General features: G+C 44.8%; 1 long non-coding RNA gene and 1 pseudogene across 1 annotated transcript in view; both read right to left on the bottom strand.

Annotated features, from left to right (window-relative positions):
* Positions 1–1,134: 1,134 nt before the first annotated feature.
* On the bottom strand, positions 1,135–5,318 carry LOC144806061 (uncharacterized; annotated as a pseudogene).
* Positions 5,319–5,759: 441 nt separating this feature from the next.
* Positions 5,760–14,592, bottom strand: part of LOC144806066 (uncharacterized) — a 47,525-nt gene continuing 38,692 nt past the window's right edge. Inside the window, exons 2-3 of the long non-coding RNA XR_013605683.1 lie at positions 6,287–6,455; positions 5,760–6,191 (exon numbers count right to left, since the gene is read on the bottom strand). This is a non-coding gene — a long non-coding RNA (uncharacterized LOC144806066). The remainder of the gene's footprint in view (positions 6,192–6,286; positions 6,456–14,592) is intronic.

The following is a 14,592-nucleotide window of genomic DNA, read 5'->3' as shown; positions in this document are numbered from 1 at the left end:
CGTAGTCGGACATGTCTTGGATCACAATTGCGCCGCCTTTATCCGCTGGCTTAATCACGACATCGTTGTTGCGGGCGAGTGATTGCAGGTCCAACTTTTCAGTTTTACTGATCTTGTACTTTGTGAATGATTTTGTATCCAGAATTTGTTGTACATCTCGCCAAACAACGGTCTCATAGGCCAGTATTTTGTGTGACATGGCACTGGCGTGCGGTACAAAGGTAGATGGTGTTCATAATCCTGTCAATGAAGGGTTGGACCGTGCATCAGAATTGCGAAAAAAATATTTCAGCCGTATTCAGACGAACTGAACTTGAAGAGTTCAGTTGGTATTGTAAAGTTATCAGGCCCGTGGGTCGGTACATATGATAACCCTTTGTTTAGAACTTTGATTTCATCCTCGTTCAAGTTGTGTTGAGATATGTTGATATCTCAGGAGTGTCTACCAACGGTAGGTTTTGTTGCGGGTTACCCTCTCCCCATGCTGTTCCGGTTGAAAGTGCACTTGCTTCGGGGCCTGGCCTCGTCCTCCGTCCCAATTGTTCGTATTCTGTTGGCCGCGTTGCTGGCCACCTCGCCAGTTGTTGCCTCTGCCACGGGATGGACGCCATGGTGCTTGGCGTTGTCCTAAAAAAGGGTTATATTGATGTTGCTGGTAGCCGTAGTCTTGATAATTTTGAAAGGGACTGGGGCCTGAACTATTAATAGAACTTATATATATTCATTAGGTTGCCCGCCCAGTTCCATATCCTGATGAAGACCCTGCTGCAAGGGCTGCACTAATCCCTGCGTTACATTGAGGGTCGAAATGTCGACAACTGTCCCGATATTTGTCAACTCCATACCTAATTTGACATTATTTGCACTTCTGGAGTATGACATGTATATACTGCTGCATTGAACCATTGGTCCTATTTTGGTATTTGAATTAACATACAAATGTAATATTGTTACTCAGGTTGATTTTACTGTCACAACTCCCGTACCACACCATCCTCACTCAATCACTTCCTCCTTCCCCCCTTGGGCACTGTACAACCTACGATACTTTGTATATTCGTTATACCCATCCTCATTGTGAATTAAAACAATGTGGATTCATTTGTTGTTTTTGAATTTTTTTTGTGTGAAATGGTTAAATCATTGTTGCTTCCACACTGGGACCCCTTTCTCTCAGTACTCATTCAACCCAGGTCCCAGTGACTATTTTTGGGTAAACCCCCCCCATATATATACGACTGGCGGTTGAAGCACCTCGGTGAGGAAGTTAGTCCTCACACTGCTGCAGGGAGCTCAAGGGCTAGGGCCTTGGCCGCCCTGCGCAACACCACAGCATAAGTAGCCCCCTCCTCCGTAGTCACGGAGGGAGGAGAGAGAAAACCAGTGTCAGGCGAAGTGTCTAGACCACTGGCATCCCCCAGCTCATCATCCCAGTCCTGACTTAACTGGCACTGCTGTGCCAGAGGGTCCTCAGACCCCTCCCAGTCCTCCCCTTGATCCGTGTCCTGATTAACAGGCATGTCAAATGTCAAAGGTTCTTATATAGCGCCTTATCACCGAAAGGTCTCAAGACGCTTGCTTTGGGAACCCGTCCTGGCTTTTCCCTGTGAGATAATCCCTACTGGGCATCCCCAAGGTGAAAGCCAGGCATCCCGCCGCTGGGAGGCCGTAGTGGAGATTAAGCAAGCTATTGCCCAGAGTTGCAGAGTGTGAACCTGTGATTCGAGTAGGCACCGAAGCGAGAATTGTCGAGTCCGTGGACATTTGGGCTCAAGACCCTGCCGCGTCGGGAATTGAACCCTGGTCCCGGGTCTGACCTCTGCTTCAGGGTCTGCCTCCTCTAACCAGTGAGCCACACTTGCATAAATGACAGAGCCGGGTCATAGGTGAAGGGCTCACCCATCGACATCGGGGACGGCGCTGCTCCGACGCCGAACCGGGACTGGGGCTAAAACCAGAGATGGTGTTGTCCGAGGATGGCGCCGGGGTCAGCACCAGCGGAGGAGTCATAAGGTCAACTGTCTTCGACCGGGATCCAGGCCTGGATCCCACGGGGTCCTGCACACCGAGACCGAAGTTGCTGACGGCACCGGGGCCGAAGCCGCCAGCAAGTTAGGACTCCCAGTCGGACCCGCAGGCCCGAAGCCGCGCCGGCAGGTGTCGACGGCGGGAAGAGAGTCCTCTTGGCCACGAGGAAGTCTCTAATATCGCCCGGAGTCGCATTCAGTCCAGGGACCAGAGGGTGTGGGACAGGATGCGACTCCTGAGCGCCGTGAGTGGCGAGGGGAGTCCTCACTGCTTCTTTTTGACATGCCTCGACTTACCCGAGTGCGAGGACTTGGATCCAGATGATTGGTGATGACTGCGGCTCCGCGATCAGTTCCTCGACTTCCTCCCCGACTGGGACCTCAAGCGGCACAGAGTCGACTGCCGGAGCTCGAGGAGCTTACGGGAACGCTCCCGCCTAGCCTTCGACGTCAAGGCCCGGCAGTCGGAGCACGACTTGTCATCGTGGTCGCCCCCAAACAGTAGGAACACCGGCGGAGGGGGTCGGTAACAGACATCAGTCGGTGATAGGCGTCACACAGCTTGAAACCGGGCATCCCTACTGGCACCAGGAGTCGAGTCGACTCGACAAAGATAGACAAAAATGTCCAAAAAGTTAGTAAAAAAATGACTAAAGGTACGTGCTCTTCCCGGATCTGCGCTAGCTGGCGCGGAAAAAAGAAGAACTGACGTCAGCGCGCGAGGGCGGCGTCTAAGTACTCCAGCGACATCATTCCGGCGATCACGACACCGACGACGGACACCGAGCCGCAGACGACGCCTACCGACGCGCAGGGGTACTGCTGACGAAAAACTTTCCGTATCCAGTCTGACGCCTGGGGGTAATTCTAAGGTAAGGAATCTAACACTAACGTGTTTCTTTCAGATTCTGTCTTTCAGATACTAGCTTTTTTGGCATAAGGATTTTCTCCAGTGTGGAGTTTCACATGGTGAGATAGCGTTTTTCTCTGCAGCTCTTCTGGCATTCAGAACACTCAAAGTTTTTCATCAGTATGGAGAATCGCTTATGATTGTGAGGCTGTGCCTATCAGATAGGAATTTCTGGCATTCACAGCATTGGTAATGTTTTTCCCCTGTGTGCGTCTGCTCATGTAGAGGGAGATTGTGTTTAAAACTGATGCTTTTCTGGCACTAAAATATTTTGATGGTGTGTTTTCTTATGGTGCTTGAAATTATCTCTACCTCTGAATCTTTTCTGACAATTAGAGCACTGATAATTTTCTTCTCCAGTATGGATTCTCATATGTTTAGTGAGATTACATTTAAGGCTGAAACATTTTTGGCATTTGGAGCACTGATAAGGTATTTCCCCAGTGTGGGTTCTTATATGCTGAGTGAGACTGCCTTTTTTACTGAAACATATTTGGCATTCGAGCACCTATATGGTTTTTCCCCAGTGTGGATTCTTATATGATTAATGAGACTGTTTTTTTGGCAGAAATATTTTTGGCATTCAGAGCACTGATATGGTTTTTCCCCAGTGTGGGTTCTTATATGCTGAGTGAGCCTGATTTTTTCACTGAAACATGTGTGGCATTCAGAGCACCGATAAGGTTTTTCCCCAGTGTGGGTTCTTATATGAATAATGAGACTGTTTTTTTGCCCGAAACATTTTTGGCATTCAGAGCACTGATAATGTTTTTCCCCAGTGTGGGTTCTTATATGCTGAGTGAGATTGCTTTTTACCCTGAAACATTTGTCACATTCAGTGCACTGATAAGGTTTTTCCCCAGTGTGGAATCTCACATGCCCAGTTAGAAGTGATTTAAGTGTGAAATCTTTTGGGCATTTAGAGCACTGATAAGGTTTTTCCCCAGTGTGGGTTCTTATATGCTGAGTGAGACTGGGTTTGTCTCTGAAACATTTCTGACATTCAGAGCATGGATAAGGTTTTTCCCCAGTGTGGGTCATTGTATGTTGAGAAAGAGCTCTTTTGTCAGTGAAACATTTCTAGCATTCAGAGCACTGATAAGGTTTTTCCCCAGTGTGGATCTTTTTATGCTGTGTGAGTCTACTTTTTAAACTGAAACATTTCTGGCATTCAGAGCACTGATAAGGTTTTTCCCCAGTGTGGATTCTTATGTGCCGTGTGAGTCTACTTTTTACACTGAAACATTTCTGGCATTCAGAGCACTGATAAGGTTTTTCCCCAGTGTGGATTCGTATGTGCCGTGTGAGTCTGCTTTTTACACTGAAACATTTCTGGCATTCAGAGCATTGATAAGGTTGTTCCACAGAATGGGTTATTGCATGTTGAGAAAGACGTCGTTTGTTACAAAACCTTTCCTGGCATTCAGAGCACTGATAAGGTTTTTCCCCAGTGTGGATTCTTGTATGTTCAATGAGTCTGCTTTTGTAACTGAAACATTTCTGGCATTCAGAGCACTGAAAAGGTTTCTCCCCAGTGTGGGTTCTTATATGCCGAGTGAGACTCTTTTTTTCACTGAAACATTTGTGGCATTCAGAGCACTGATAAGGTTGTTCCACAGAATGGGTTATTGCATGTTGAGAAAGACGTCGTTTGTTACAAAACCTTTCCTGGCATTCAGAGCACTGGTAAGGTTTTTCCCCAGTGTGGGTCCTTGTATGTTCAGTAAGTCTTCTTTTGTCACTGAAACATTTCTGGCATTCAGAGCACTGGTAAGGTTTTTCCCCAGTGTGGGTCCTTGTATGTATAGTAAGTCCTCTTCTGTCACTGAAACATTTCTGGCATTCAGCGCACTGATAAGGTTTTTCCCCAGAGTGGGTTAATGCATGTAGATATAGACTCGATTTGACACTAAACCTTTTCTGGCATTCAGAGCACTGATAAGGTTTTTCTCCAGAGTGGATTCTCATATGTTCAGTGAGTTTCGATTTATGGGCGAAACTTTTCGGGCATTCAGCGCACTGGTAAGGTTTTTCCCCAGAGTGGGTTAATGCATGTAGATATAGACTCGCTTTGACACTAAACCTTTTCTGGCATTCAGAGCACTGATAAGGTTTTTCTCCAGTGTGGATTCTCATATGCACAGTGAGATAAGATTTACGCCTGAAACTTTTTTGGCATACTTTGCACTGAGAGTGGTTTCCCCCAGTGTGCATTGTGTCAAATTCTGTGAGATAAGATTTATGGCTGTATCTTTTTTGGCACATGTAACTTTTTCCCCTAACTTAGGTTATTTTGCCTTGATTGAGGCGGTTTTGAACACTGAATTTGTTCTCACAGTCCGTGTTTTTATAAGGTGTATTCCTAGAGTTAATATCTCTACGTTTAGTTTTCTCTTGCTTATATGTCACAGTAAGAGTGAACCCGATTTTAGAGTTAGGCTTGTTTAGATAATGTTCAGCATTTATCTCTAAAAGAAATTGTGTGTAATCTTTTTAACACTTGAATTGAGCAAACTATGTCTGGAAGCAGTCCTGTAACACCTGTCGAAATATTTCTAGCAGATAATAGTCTTTAGGTTATAGCCTATCCGGCAGCAACTTATTTTGTGACTGAAGATTTTCTCAAATCTATTTGTATAGGTTCTTAGCAATGCAGTGATAAGGTGTTAGTCTGATATTTATTAATTAAACTGATAAGTACCTTTTTGCACTGACGTAATGGCAGTAACTGAGGGCGTTAGAACGTGCACAGTACTATTGTGGATCACGAGTCTCAGAACATCAGTTCCTTTTACCCTTTCTATGTTTGGTGTAAGGTTAAGTTTTGTAGTTCTGAAGACGAGGATTTATTTACATTACCTATAGCACAACTGTGCTCATTTAATCCATTTTTATATTGAACAGTTTTACATATCACTCATTCACAGCAGATACTGTTGAGGCGATTTACATAGAATTACAGAACAGTACACAATAAAAAATAAACAATCTGAGATGGTTATGAACACAATAAAGTGGTGAATTTTTAAGGTTTTCGCAAGAGTTAGCAGAGTGGGTCGTGGTTTTCTACCCAGAGTCAGATAGTCTCAAACTTGTGTAACTGGTTAAAAACAGTTGTTGAACAAAGGTGATTTTCCATTCTTTTGGTTGTTAACGTGTCAGCTTCAGAGTCTTCTCTCAGCGTCTTTTCTTTGATGGTCTGCAGAAGAAACCTTTTGTTATAACTTTCTTTTTATGCAGTGTGTGCTTCCTCTCTGGAATTACATGATGTTTTAGATGAAGGTTATTCTGTACACAGATATGGATTTGCTCTGGGTTAATGAAATGCTAAATTAGAGACTTCACTTACAGTATAGTACTTTCCTCAGCTCCCACTTCCTCGCCACACCTAGATTTTGGAAATTGTTTAAACATAGAATGCTGGATGTCCTTCAGTTTTTCAAAATAATCCTTCTTATGGCACAGACTTCAGTTGCCTGGTGCTAAATCTTGCTTTCTTCGTCAGTAATTTCAATCACCTATAGTATTAAAATTAAATAGTTAATACATGAAAATTTCCCAAAATATAATTTACAAGCCAAATCAATGCAGAGTTGCAGAATTTTGAAAATGTTGAGCTGGTTTTCATACAGAGCAGAGTGTAGAATTGTAGCCTGAGAGTACTTGGATGTAGGAGTGAGGATTTATAGAATTTTCAACATTTTATTAAGCTCACAAAGGATACATGCACCCTATGGACTTGTAACATTGAATCCCAAAGGCAGAAATTAAAGTCATATGCACTGGCACCAAACAGATATTTAAAAAAGGATACTATTAATTAATTTTTAATGTAGATTTCTGGGACGGGAATTTCCCCTCCATGGACAACAGGCGTTTCCCCTGCCCTGAGTTACCACCTACTTGTATCTGGTATCCTGACTTTTGAGTTCTGGTCTCTGCTGCACACAAATCTATTGTGTGCTGCGAGGACTATGCCTAGACATATCCCTCAACTATGTCCAGAGTATGAATCAAGGGCAATGAAATTAAGGAGTACTTTCATGTGCTCATTTTATTCCACCTGATTATCAGTTGTTAGGTTTTTCTGCACCTGGATGTACCGGGTGCAGAAAAACAGGACACCATTTTTTTCCAGACAGGAAAATAAGACTGAAAAGACGCACAAGACTCTGGGTGCAGCAGAAGCAGCCAAGACTTATGCTGTTTTTATACAAACTGGGAGAAACACACAATTCTTCCCTTTGTTAGACATTTCTTTACCCTCCCCTCCCCTGCTTCACCCATCGCCCAACCAACCACATGCATTTATCTACCACCTGCTTAAAACAAGTGGTAAATAAAAGCAGAAAAACACTATGACATAGTGAATGGCATGTGATTTGACAGGCAGAAGAATCTGTTCCTTGTGGCAACTCCCCTGTCCATGGCGTCAAACTTGTGACTGCATGTTGCTGGGGTAAATATACCACAAAGTTTAAAAAAAAACAATTACATTAGATTTTTCAGCCACTCCAGCACTGTGCAACTTCTAACAAGGGACTATGAGAGGTCTTGGACCGGTCCTGTGACCTGGAGTGTCACACCAAGTGTTCCCTTATTTAAGCCAGAGGAATGTCATGGGTTTAACAGCTAGAGCGGTGGTGGCAATGCACCCTGTTGTAAGGATCAATAGCCTGATGAGATCTTTGCATCATGATCAGTGGAGTGGCGTCCTGCTGACACACCTATGTTTATTTTTTTTGTTTTTTGTTTTTTATTAGCAATACATGAGTATTCAACTCACAAGAGTACAAACAAATTAAAGTATAGTGAGTACATGCGTCTTAACCATCACACCACATTTAAGCATATACATTTAACTCGGACAGTTCCATATCAGACCGACTTCTTCTGGTATGCCCAACTTTAGTACATAGATTAAACACAACAAAAAAAAATTGCCATTCAAAAATCCAAATAAGATAAAACAGGACCCCAAATTTGTAAGCCTAGCTTTCGCTTATGCCTACCTTTTAATGCATACAAACTATACTCTAAATTAAATTTAGCCTAGAACCTAGCCCTCCAAGCCTCAAACTATGGGGGATCCCTTTGTTATCAGCTTGAAGCTATACATAGCCTTAATACTGCTGTTGCTAAAAAGTTCAAATATATAGCATTCCTTGGCACACTATCAGCATTTACCCCCATCTCTACACCCAACAAAAGCTGCGTAGGCGACAAATCAATAGGTGTTTCCAAAATAGCAGTTAGAAATGTATCAACATGCTCTAATAATTCTTTTAATAGTGGACACGTACAGAAGATATGCATCACATCTACATCAGGGTTATCACAGCGAAAGCATTTCCCCTCCTGTCCACCACCCCATTTGGCAATCTTATGAGGTATCATATATAAATAAAAAATTGTTTTATAATGTTGGGCAGACAGGTTAGCAGTCATAAATTATCGACTAGCTAATTCAATGGAGGTCTCCAAACTAATATCAGAACATCCAAACCTGCTTTCCCACTTACGATTATGTTCTTACAAATCATTGGATCTTGTTTCCAACATACAACTATATAACCCCCCTATTCTTACTGCTTTTCGGCTAGCTTCAATAAGAGAATTAGTCTGAATATTCCACCGGGCAGTGAGGAGATAGTTCCTAATTTGTAAATATTTTTAAAAATCTGCCCGGGTATATGGTATTGTTCCATGATCTGATTAAACAATTTCAGACCCCCTTCCGTATACAAATCCCCCACTATTTTTATACCCTTACTCTGCCAGTTCTGCACTGTCCTATCCCAAAATACACTCGGAAAGCAAGTAACAACAGTTAATGGGGTATACCAGGAGACTTTCTCTATCATGAACATTTTCTTAATAGCTTTCCAAACCTTCCAAGCTGCTAATACAGTCTTGAATCTTGTGCGCTTATAATAGCTCCAGTCTAGGTGAATGAACAAACAGTTTTTTGCATCTGACCCCAGCAACATATGATATATAGCAGGAGATTCAGCAGCCACACTTGGCCCTATTCCAGTAAAGAGTATATTCATATGTTGGAGCATGCATGCTTAGTAGTAGAGTGTAAAGTCCGGTACAGACCACGCCCCAACCGCTCTAGGTAACACCATAAACCGTGCAGCTCTGCGGGCCTTCCCTCGTGCCCATATAAAGTTCATACATAATGACTGTAGGTGTGTCAAATGAGTGCGTGAGACTTCAAGTGGAACACATCTAAAAAAAAATACAGTACTTTTGGCAGGATCATCATTTTCAGCATATTGCACCTGCCAACTAATGACAGATGCAAGCATTCACACCGATCAAGCTGTCTACACACCCCTTGTAAAAGCTTCCAACAATTAGCGCCAACTAATGCTGGTGCCGACGTCCTTAATAGCACTCCTAGATATGTTACTTCCTGTGAGACCCTTGGGTCATTAAAACCTCTAACATTATGGCACAAGATTTGCGTTTTGGCGGTGTTTAATTTATATCCCGAGACAGACCCATATTCTGCAGCGAGATGTTCTACTGCCTGTATTGCTGCTGCAGGTTTAACAGAAAGCACCGCAACATCGTCTGCGTAAGCCAGAACCCGATATTGTTGCTGCTGAACAATAACAGGCTGTATTTGTGGGCTATGGTCAAGCATTTTCAAAAAAGGCTCTATATACAGGGCAAATAATAATGGGGAGCAGGGGTAGCCCTGTCTAGTACCCCACTTTATTACCACTTTTGACTCGATGCCCAGGGTACAGATCTTAGCGACAGGTTGGCAGTATAGCGTTTGTATTGCTACTATATATTGCTGCCCAAAACACCGCTGCCGCATTACTTCCCATAAAAAACACCAAGACACTCGGTCAAACGCCTTCTCGGCATCTAACAAAATAAGGCTCAGCGGGTCCCCAGTAGCGTTGGCGTTATCTAATAATGCAATAACTCTACTAACATGATTTGTAGTGCCACGCTTAGGGATAAAGCCATGTTGTCTAATAGACACAAGTGGCGATATTACCGTGGCAAGCCGAGTGGCCAACATTTTTTAATACATTTTGCCATCCGCGTTTAAAAGAGATATGGGGTGATACGATGCTGGAAGCTACGCTGGTTTACCTTTTTTCTAAACACAATAATACTGGCTTTGCCCCACGATTTCGGTGCCAATCCACCTTGTGCTCTTTTAAATATTAATAACATATCATCTTTTATAAACTCGAAGAAAGCTTTATATACCTCCAATGGTAATTTATCAGGGCCCGCAGCCTTACCAATTGCAAGTTCCTTAATAGCTTCTTCGAGTTCCAGCATTGTAATAGGAGCTTCTAATCTCGTTACGTCCTCCTCCCCAATATCTTGCTCACACTGTTGAGATACAAATTTCTTGACTTTCTGGACATCATATTGATCATCCATGTATAATGCTTCATAAAAACTTCTGAACACCTCCAGTACACCATTCTCATTCTCAACACGCTGGCCATTACTATCCAAAATGTAATTGATTCTCTCAGCTGCCTCCTTCATCCTTAATTTTTGTGCCAAGCACCTACCGCTGGCCTCCCCATATTCATAGTTAAGTCGCTGTCTTACTACATATGTTTTAGCAGCCTCTTGGCTCCATTGGAGATTTAATTTCGCCTTGATCTTTGACACTTCTACTACTAATGCCCCAATGTCCCTACCCATATGTATACCCTGAACTAGAGCCTCTTCAGCTCTGACCAGACCCTGATATAGCTCATGTTCCTTTAACGCCTGTTGCTTCTGATTATACAAACCATAACTAAGGGTTTCTCCCCTAAAAGCAGCCTTGAATGCATCCCAAACATACTCAGGATCAGTACTACCCCGATTAATACGAAAAAATTTAGCTATCCAAGCCTGCATATACACAATAAACTGCTCATCCAGGAGAAGGGAGAAGCTTCCGGTCAAAAAAAAATGCCCTGGGTTTATTCAGAACTGCTACACCTGGAATAGATGACACACCTATGTAATGCTCCATTTCTCTGCCTGTGCCCAGACTTTGCACTAACATCATGTGCGTGTTTAGGGTGTTGGTGTGCGTAGCATAAAAGCAATGTGAGAGTGCGACAGAGTAAACTGCATCTCCTGCCTGCCAGTTGTGTATACAAGTGGGACCATCTAATCCTCTTTTATACCCTAGTTCAAAGTCCTCTGTTACCAAGGAATAATGTGCTCTACAAAGTACCCAGGTGCCTGCTGTGACACCAGGGATGGTGTCAGCCTGACAGTCTATCTAAGTTGAAGGGACATCACCTGCAGGCAGAATTACTTAATGGAGAAGCTTTGTACCTGTCCTGAAGAGCCAAGAAGTCTGCCTAGAAGCCTGCCTGTCTGGTAAGAAAGGGAAATGACTTTGACTATCCAGCAGGAGGACAAGGCTGTCCTGGAAGAAGCAAGGTCCGACACATCCTCGTTATTTGTAGGGCGGGCCGGAAAGCCATCCAGCAGGACCAGCTAGTCTGAGGGACCCCTCCTCCCCTGCCAAGACTCTCCCAACAGTTCAAGGCAGAAAATAAAACTCTACGACAACGTGATTGCTGAGGCCCAGTTGGACGATTGTGTGCTGCCAACTGCCCGTTCAAGGTTGCATTTGCCAAATTCCTAACACAACAGGGTCTGAATCTACTGTCTTCCTGGAGAGCCTGTGTTGGGCTTTTAGCTGCTGAATTTCTGACTACTCTGTGTCAGAGGTCCATGAGGGACTACAACTGCTCCAGTGTCTGAGCTTACGCCTGTGGTCCAGCCAGCCACAGTGTGGCCTCGATTGCTGACGGTCGGGCCTCCAGAGGGGCTGCACTTACAGACAGGTCAGGTGTGACTGCTACCTTGGGACTGCTGATCTTCAGGCAACTGCAAAGAAAAGACAGAGTGGGTGCCCTACGGAATGCAGCCCTACATCCAGGACAAAAGCTCTCCACAAAAGCCTGCTGGTGGGTCACTGCTCTCTCGAGTGTTTGCGCGTGCCATTCAAGTGCCGGGAAACAGGAAAGAGACCCAGACAAGACTGACTCATCCTGTGGAAGGATAAAACGCTTACGACAGAGCATATACACATTGGGGTGACTAGAGTGACAGAACTGCACCTATACTATATTCATGATACTCCTAAATGCCCCAGGGGGCAAGAGGGTATCAGAACCGGACGCACCTGTCTGCAGCAGATGGTAGTCTGGCATCCCTGCACTATCTTTTCACCCAGACTGTCCATAAAGATGATTTCAGAGCCGCTACGCACATAGCAGTGGGAATCACAGACCATTGGCTGGTGGAGGTGCAACTCGATAGTCCGGTTGTGGACTTCATGCTACCCCCAAGGGGTGATCCGTGATATTTAAAAGACAAGACGTTCAAAGCTCGTATGAGAGATGGAGCAGACTTCTATTTTAAGGAGAACGGGCGGCCTGTTGAATCAGCTTACGTGCTATAGGATGAATTCAAGCCAGTGATCCTTGAGGACACTTACAACAAAGGGGACGGAAATACTGGGAGAGACTTCCTGAAAGACCAGACCCTGCCAATGCTAATGAATGAGGACCGAGACGCACTAGACCAAGACCTGACAGTAGACTAAATAAATAAGACAATAAGAACCTTGCAAACAAGACAAGCAACAGGGCCTAATGAGCTTCCCTCAAAATTATATAAAAGCATGATGGATAAAATCAGGGAGTACCTCCAGAAGAGGTTTAAGACTGCCTGAAAATAAAGGTGTCTCCCAGAGGACCAAAGAACGTCTGAGGTGGTGGTCATCCCAAAAAAGGACAAACCAGTAACTGAGTTTGGGTCTCATAGACCTCTCTCCCTGCTTAATTTTGAGACTAAGGTCCTTGCATAGGCCCTAGCGATCTGCCTGCTGACAGTAGCTTTATGCCACACTAGGGAACGCGCTTAAATCTCCGACACCTTAATGGAGTACCACATGCAACAGGGGATTCCTTTGCTGAACCAGTGGCGCTGCTGTCATGCTCTTGTATGTGGCCCCTCTAGTGTGCATGCGCGTCAATAACACAGTCTCCCGAGTCTTTGCCGTCCGACAGGGATGTTCCTTGTCTCCTATGCTCTTCACACATGCGTAGGTTCGCCAGGATCTCTCATATGGGGTATTCCAGTTGATCAAGAGTGGGATGAGAGAATCTCCCTCTACACTGATGTTTTGGTGTAGGATACGTAATCAGCCTTCTCGAGTGAACGAATCCTACAAATCTTTCACATATTTGGAGATTATTAAGGATATAAGATCAACTGGAAGAAGTCCTTAATATTCCTGCTGGTGGCAGGGACCCTGCGGCTGGACTCTACGTGCACAGTTTGAGTGGCACTACATGGCTTTAAATATTTGGGCGTGTTCATTACAAGAGAGCCACGGGCAGGAACATACTTCTGAAATTAGACCGGCTTCGCTGGGATGCCCCACACTTGTGGGCGCTCCCGCTCTCCTTACTGGGCCGAGTGGCCCTATTTAAAGTGATGACCCTCCAGGGTTTCCTGTACATCGTGCAAAAAACGTCCTTTAAGATCCCACCTGACATTTTCTTTTAAAAGGTAGACTGAGAACTTCAGCTCCTGTTTTGGGATGGTGGCTCTTCAAGCTGAGTAAGGTGCAGAGGGGAGTTCAAGGTGGACTGGCGGTCCGGAGCATTCGCAAGTATTACTGGGCCACGCAGCTGGTGGCAGTCACCAACTGGGTTTTTGCGGACCGTGAGGATCCTGCTTACCGGGTAGATAGATTGGCCATGGGCAAGAGAGGTTACCCCACCCCGATGCTGTATCGAAGAAAGTATGAGTGCGCCCTACCAACTCATATCCAAACAGTGGTAAGGGTGTGGAGAGAGGCTACCAAGTGTTTAGGCTGAGAAGCCAAGCTGACTGAAATTACTCCACTGTATGATGGTGATCTTTTAAGTGCAGTGGGAGGATTGCAGGGCTTTACAAAATAGGGATTGATTAGCTTAGAACGCCGGGCGATGTGTGGAGGAGTCAGGCGCTTGTGTCCTTCACAATCCTACAACAACGGTATATTAGGTGACTAAAGACGGTTCTGACATTTGCAGGTGGGTCAAGCTCTGCAAATGTAAATGTAAATGTCAAGGTATTTGTAGAGCGCGCTGCCACCAAGCGGCTATTACTCATACCGCTATGGAACCCCTCCTGGCTTTCCCTGTGAAGTGTCCACTCCTGGGCACCCCCAGGGTGAAGCCAGGCATCCTAGCGCTGTTGGGGCCGGTGTAGAGGTTAAGCAAGCTATTGCCCAGAGTTGCAGCGAGGGACCCATGATTAGACAAGGCACCGAGGCGAGAATTGTCAGGTCTGAGGAAATTGAGCCCAAGACCCGCCGAGGCGGGAATTGAACCCTGGTCCCGGGCTAGACCTCTGCATCAGGGTCTGCCGCTCTAACCATTGAGCCACACTCCTCCGAAAAAGCAATCTCAACCATCTATAGGAAGTTTATCTACAATTCTCTGGATCCCTTGGGGATGTTTCAGGCGACCATTCACCAACTTTTGTGTTTTTCAAAAACAAGCTTTCAAAGCTGGAGTTGATTTTTAAAAACCAATAACTAATCACCCTCACACCCTTGGAACTTTCTCCCTGATTAATTTTCTCCCAGGAAGTGGGTTTCAT

The sequence above is a fragment of the Lissotriton helveticus genome, assembly GCF_964261635.1.
Source record: "Lissotriton helveticus chromosome 1_1 unlocalized genomic scaffold, aLisHel1.1 SUPER_1_unloc_42, whole genome shotgun sequence".
Lineage (NCBI taxonomy): Eukaryota > Metazoa > Chordata > Amphibia > Caudata > Salamandridae > Lissotriton > Lissotriton helveticus.
Note: the sequence above shows the minus strand (reverse complement) of the source record. Positions and strands in the feature narration are given on the sequence as shown.